The sequence below is a fragment of the Juglans regia genome, chromosome 7 (genome assembly GCF_001411555.2).
Source record: "Juglans regia cultivar Chandler chromosome 7, Walnut 2.0, whole genome shotgun sequence".
Classification (NCBI taxonomy): Eukaryota; Viridiplantae; Streptophyta; class Magnoliopsida; order Fagales; family Juglandaceae; genus Juglans; species Juglans regia.
Genome location: NC_049907.1, coordinates 2,326,300 through 2,333,578, shown reverse-complemented (window position 1 = coordinate 2,333,578; position 7,279 = coordinate 2,326,300). Strand labels below are relative to the sequence as shown.

The window sequence follows — 7,279 nt, the reverse complement described above, 5'->3', positions numbered from 1 at the left end:
ACGCCCCAACTCCGAGGATCCGGAGAGTTAACTCATGTTACCTGGTAATTAACTCATATACTGCTAATATACTTCCAAAAGCTCTAAATCAAACGTAAACACTTCAATTTTAATTAACTACACAAACTCATATATCAAATCCTCAATATAGTAATTTCAAAAATATCAACTTCTCTACATGTCACTTAACCTCACATCTCAACAATATAATTAACAAAAATCATCAATACTCATCGAAAACTTTCTATTCTTAATCCACTATTCTTAAGTCATCTCATCCAATGCATCATAGTCTTGATCATCAGCTGAAAAATCCAAATCATCTGAAAATATTGTGAACATAAAGGGGGTGAGTTATCAACAACTCAGTAAGCAGTGAGCATATACTAGTATGCAAATATGAGCATTTACAGATTTCAAAATGCAAAACAAAATACTTTTTTTATTTTCAGAATGCAGAGTCAGAACATGTTATCAAAAATATTAGAGCGAATGTTTCAGAAAATATTCTTATTCAAAATCTTTTGGCATATCATAACTGACTACCATCATACCAGAACATCACATCACATTAGAGGCCATGTTTAACCCTTGTGGTAGGGTTGTGCAAACCCCAGTATCTAACCGAGCAGAAACAGAATGTGAATCTTCTCCTTATTTATTCTCGAAGCTCCGAGTGTGCACACATGAAAGACACCAGAAAAACTATTTTATTTTCAAAGTGGGTGCACCAGAAACAGAACAGTTGGTACCAACCCAAACAGAAGCCACTATTAGCACCCGTGGTAGGTCAAATAGATCACCATCCACAAACCACATCCCGATTCAGAATGTCATGTCAAAAGTTTTCAGAAATCACATCATATCAGAATACAAAACATCTTCAGTACAGAACAGAATCAGATCATGAAATATAATTTTATGCACAAACTTTCATATTCGCTCTCTTTTGCATAGTTCAAAAACAAAATGCAAAATAGCTCATGTTTACACCTGTCATGCCAGAAAATACTTTATTTTTAAACAGAATCTCATGAGTAATGTAGAATAAATAACTGAGGTAATTCAAATCTCTTTTCATAACAAAACATGCATATTTTCAAAAATCAACCCCAGCCAATTTTATTTTTATGCACATTTAGCATAGAAATCCCGCTTACCTGGAGTTCTTAGCTTTTCAGAATTTTCTCAACAATACCGAACAAATATTAATCGTTACCTACAAGAATAATCATGTAATTTTCATAAGTTTACAATCAATCACGTATTTCGATATTTAAGCCTAAAATTCTAAAATAGCCTATTTTAATACCTCAAAACTTAAAATCTTCATAATCCTAAAATATATCATCACTTTTTAAAATCATCAATATCCACCACAACTAACGTCAAACTCAAAACATCCATATTTAAACCCGAAACAGCCAACAAATCTCACAACTTAAACCAATCACACAAACAACTCTATCATCCAATCCAACCGGCCCCCTTACTCCTTGGACTCAGTCTGGCACAACCAACCAGATCACAATAAAATTGAGTTAGTACAAAATACATTTAAATCACGAAAGTTCTTTGAAAAAATACTTATAACGCTATAATATAATTTTTGAAAGATCACGGAGGTGCTATAAGTGGCAGCACAACAACGTAACAGTTCCAAATGCACTATGGACGTGGGTCTCAAAAACTCAACTTTTGAACGAGGATAAACGAATACTTGAGGTTACTAAGGAAGTGTTTAGGAATGTCGATGAAGCTAATGGTGGTGGTGGTTGGTTGTGGGTGGCGGCATAGAAGGCGGTTGAAGGCCAAAATGTTCAAAACGAAAATATTGATGGTGGGGCTTCATCGGTGGTGGATCGAAGCTGGGGATGGGTGGTTTAGGTTGCTAGGAGGTCAATGAAGATGTGGTGAAAAGATGATGGCCGGAGGTGGCACGACGGTGGCGCGGGAACACAAAGAATGCCATGGCTTGATGCCATGCATGGAGGAGAATGGCGGAATGAGAGGGGCTGGAAATCGGAGGGTGAGGTCACCGGCCTGAGGGGAAGCAAACGGTAGGGGCGGTGACAGACACAAGCGGCGCACGGTGGAGAAAAATGCACGGACGGAAGAAGGGAGGTCTCGTGCGTAGGAGAGAAGAGAGAGAGAGGAGAAAAAGAAATGGGGGAAAACGAAATTGAGAAGAAAAGAAAAAGGGAAAAAAGAAAAAAATGAGGGAAAAAAATGAGATATAATCCTCACATCTTGGGTCACAAAAATTATCTAACGAAAAAGATTTCAAAATAGCAAGTCAAATAAAATAATTTAAACGTAGTGATTAAATGAAAATAAAATAATTAAACCCAACAATAAACTAATTTAAAATAAAGAGCAATTTAAATGCATAATAAATAATTAATATTAAGAAAACATATCAAAATAAATTTCACAACTTAAAAATTATAAAATAAATTCAACGAGAAATTCAATAAATTTAAAATAAGAGAATTAATATTTAAATTAATAAAAAAAAATCATTCAATTAAAAAATATATTAAAATACAGGATATCACATAGAGATGAATGATTCGCAACAAAATACCTGTTAGGGCAAGTGAAAACCGTCGGAAACCACAATCTGGGTGTAGTAAGGGATCTGACACTGAGCCGTGCAAATAATCCTAGAGGCCTTGGACTGGGTTTTTTTTTTTTTTTTTTTTTTGGGATTCTATCCTCAATCCATAAATTGCTCTTGAAACGGATGATTGGCTCCATTATCCCGAAAATGTTGAGAATCTCCAAATCCAGAACACGCTGAATAGAAAACAAAGACCTGTTGTTCGAACGGATGGCCAACCTCAACTCTGCATACAAATACTATTTTGGACTAGAGTGACAGCGACCGTTCGATCAGAATCCTAGCTCAAGGTCTACGTTCATGCCACCACATGCAGCCAAACTTCTAGAGAGATTCTCTCAGATTTTACCAACACTATTAATGGTTTATTAAGTTGGTGTAATTCAAATATTGTTGAGGCCAAGCATGCAAGCAGAAACGCATGCTGTACTCAAAGGTATAATTTATTTTCTTCTTGACAACATGCAATTAATATAATTTGATTGATAATCTCTATTCAGTTCTTCTTTGTTTTAGATTTTCTCGATGATCTTACAATTTGATAGTAATCGCATGTTTAGTGTTAGGAATGATAAGAGAAAAAGTAAAGTAAAAAATGAAATCAATTACACATAAATATAAAATTTTCGTGGTTCAACAATGTACTTACATCTACTGAGTTACAAAAGATTTTGTTCTCTAAAAAAATCAAAGATACAGTGTGGCCGTACAGAAATAGTGCATATATATATATATGGCAAACTCTAATTGGCGGTCGTATAAGGGTTTAATGCAATATATAGCAAACCCTAATTGGCATGTTGGGTTGGATTAATAGCTAAAAATGGGTGGCCCAAGCCGAACTAAAAATCTACCAAAATATGCAACAAATTATTGCCTCAAGTCATCAAATCCGGCCGTCACAAAAAAGAGCTAGACCCCACACAAAGCCCAATATTTAGAAATCGAACCCATTTTTACCTGCAATCTCTAATGAAAAACTATTTGCTTTGAATTTTTTTGCTATATGTAGTTATAAATAGTAAAAAGAAAATCAGATTGATCCAAATATAATAACTCTAGAAATATATAAATAAATATATCAAAATACTTAAAGGCAATGACTAAATATTTCACGTGTTTGTAAAAAGAAATATTATGATCACATGCTATTAATTATACATAACTTATGCAAGGATAGTGTGCCAAATGCAAAAGAGATTAATTGCCCGCATGATACTATCTGCATTGCCTTTCAGATTCTCTTTGGTTCTAAAGTTTTTACGTTAAAGACCATCGTTGGATTCAATCATAGCTTTCATACGATCCAGATGGGGACTATAAAAACAGTTAGTGGTATCTTCGATGCTCAGGCCAAGAAACATGTTTATTAGGATGTCTTCTGAAGATGACTTTGTTAAAGCTTTTGCAAGGGAGGCGTGTGATATTGATGGCGTACCATATAAAGTCTTCCATTGGACTACATATTTTCAGGAGGACAAGGAAAAGGTAAAAGTCCCGTTTTGGATCACTTGCTAGGGCTCCCCTCGAACTTTTATCATGATCCGTTCTTGCGTAGCATTACGACTCTAATTGGAAGGTACCTCAAATGGGATAATCCTACAAAGTGTGCTACTCGTACGGATGGGGCCAGAGTTTGCATTGAGATGGATGTTACAAAAGAGCCTTTGAAGGCTTTTTGGATTGGAACTCCTTGGCACCTCCCAAGTTTATATTAGGAAGTGATTTATGAGACATTACCTACCTATTGCATGAATTGTAATATGCAAGGCCATAGTGCAAAGACATGCAAATGGAATGGAAAAAGAAAGGTGGTAGATCTGAATCCGAAAGGAGATGGTGGTAAGGTAGATCAAATATGGGTTCGGAAAGAGCATCAGAAAACCCTAGAAGAGAACGTGGAGGTGAATGATCAATGTGTAGTGATATTCCAAGCGGGGGAGGCAAGCAGATCAGTGAAATATACAGTAATGGACCCAGTAGAAACCCTAGAAAAGGACAAGACTCAGGATGATATGCCGAATATTTTGGTTGATGAAGAAAAAACCCTAGAAGGGGTAGATGTGCCCATGCATGTTGATAATCCCGAGGCACAAGACATGCAAATGTTGGAGCCAGAAGTTTCTGGGATTGCTACTAATGGGAAAAACAATAAAACAGTGGCACAAGATACTGTGGAGGTTGAAGATCATAGGGAGACACATAAAATAATGTTGGAGCATGAAGGGACACAACGAGAGGGGCAATACAACCTTTCGAAGGTGATGGGGGCACAAAATTATCTTTGATGAGTCCAGGTTATTAATGGATGTGGTGTAGTAAGATGAGGCTGGCGTCATTTCCATTCCAACATATATTATTGAGAGAGAAGAAGGGGAGATTCATGTGTGCTCTAAGTAAAAAACGGAGAGGTCCTTGCAACATTTGACGAGAGGGAAAGGCTCTTTATTGGAATTTGATGTGCATGAAGAAACAGGAAAAAAAGAGAGGAAAAAATGCAATTAAAGTTAGGGGATCTTCTAAGATTAAAAGCAAACCCTCCAGACTTGATTTACGATGAGTTCGTATCTTTATTGGAATGTTCAAGGTCTGGGTACATCGAGAAGGAGACTGAAGAAGGTAAATGCTAAGTTACGTTCGAAAATTCTGGTGATTGTTGAGCCTATGATTTCACATGCTCGGTCACAGGTATGGAGAGGTAGGCTAAATCTTGATGATTGTTTTTCAAATGAAGTTGTGGTTGATGTGGAAGCAGGAGACATCTCATAGTGCAGGTTATGGGGGACCAACATATTACGGTGAGGATGGTGGAAAACTTAAGAAACATTATTCTGACCTTGGTTTATGCTAAGTGCTACTATCAGGATCGTAGAAGGCTATGGAGGAGTTTGGAAGATACTAATATGCATCAAATGCCTTGTACCTCCAGCCATCTCTCCCCCTTCCCCCTTTCTCTCCGCAGTCCCTCTTCTCCCTCAACCCTCAGCCGCGCACAGCCCGTCGCCAACGGCCCTAGCAGGCCACCGCGACCTCACCTCGACGGCCACCCCCTCCTTCTCACCCCCATCACCAACCCACTTACTCTCTGGTTCCCACTTCCGCCAAAGCGTACGACGCCAAGCCCCTGATCACTCGCATCTCGGCTGTCCATGCTGCAGAGCCCTCGACCAAGCAGTCTACGCTGCCCGTCGCGACATCGAATTTGAAATGGACGGTAGAGACCTGGAAGTCCAAGATTGCGTTGCAGCTCCCAGAGTACCCGGACCAGAAGGAGCTGGACTCGGTGCTCCAGACCATCGAGGCCTTCCCTCCCATCGTTTTCGCTGGCGAGGCGAGGCACCTGGAGGGAGAAGCTGGCCGAGGCGGCCGTGGGCAATGCCTTTCTCTTGCAAGGAGGGGACTGCGCCGAGAGTTTCAAGGAGTTCAGTGCGAATCGTGGTGGGTTGATCTGTTTTGGGTTGGGAGAATGGCGGGTCAGTTTGCGAAACCCAGATCGGCTCCATTTGAGGAGAGGGATGGTGTGAAACTGCCGAGTTACAAAGGAGACAACATAAATGGAGATGCTTTTAATGAGAAATCAAGGATTCCGGACCCCCAGAGATTGATAAGGGCTTATTGCCAATCTGCGGCGACTCTGAACCTTCTTAGGGCCTTCGCCACTGGAGGATATGCTGCAATCAGAGGATTAGCGAATGGAATCTTGATTTTGTTGAGCACAGTGAGCAGGGAGATAGGTATGCTTTCTTAAACCTATCTTGGTTTCATTTCTCCACACTAAACGTGAGCTTGTCAAGTTTTAGCTTTTGGTACTTTACAATATTCAACGAGCCTGGATCATTGCGTGAAAATTTGAAGCATAGCCTAGAACATGTGTACCCAAAAAACAGGAGAAAAGATATCATTGTGCTTGTTCATAGTCTGGTGTTTTGTGAGTACCATGCCTATTAGATAGAAACAGGAGAAAAGATATCAATTCAGTACTGAATTGATCATTTTCTTAGTAATTTGGAGGTTACTTAATTTTATTGCGCTCTAGAAGGAAATAGATTGCTATTTTCAAGGGCCTAGAGTGTTTTTCAAAGCTGGAGAATTGAAGGAGATAGGTGCATGCTAGGGGGTTTTGGTTCTTTGGGAGATGGAAATAGTGGGGAAAGGTGGGTAGAGATCATGAGAGAATGCACAGCATGCATGCTGGCAAACGATTAATTAATTAAGTTAGGTGTTATATATATATATATATATATATATATATATATATATATATATATGATAATCTTCTAAATTCATGACCGATTGAGAGACTAAGATATCAAATGGGGCATGCATTTTGCTTTCTCAAATTGTTTTAGATTATAAAACTGTTGGTGGGGAAGTTCTGACGACCACGAGTGTGTGTGTATATAAGATCTATAACACTAACTTTATTCTAAATTCATTCTCATATAATTTTTTTTTTCATTTTAATATAAAATAAATAATTACAGATTGGAAACTTTTGTCAAGATTGGAGAACTTGGAGATATTAGATCTTAGTCACAATTGCCGGAAATCAGTTGACAGGAACTTTTCCAACTAAAGGTATGTTCATCTTTCATATTACTTTATAGAATTTCCAATCACAAAGGTCATATTAATTAGAATATAATACAACTAATT

General features: G+C 38.2%; 1 pseudogene; it reads left to right on the top strand.

The window, feature by feature from the left end:
• Positions 1–4,386: 4,386 nt before the first annotated feature.
• Positions 4,387–6,571, top strand: LOC108981073 (annotated as a pseudogene).
• The last annotated feature ends 708 nt before the right edge of the window (positions 6,572–7,279 follow it).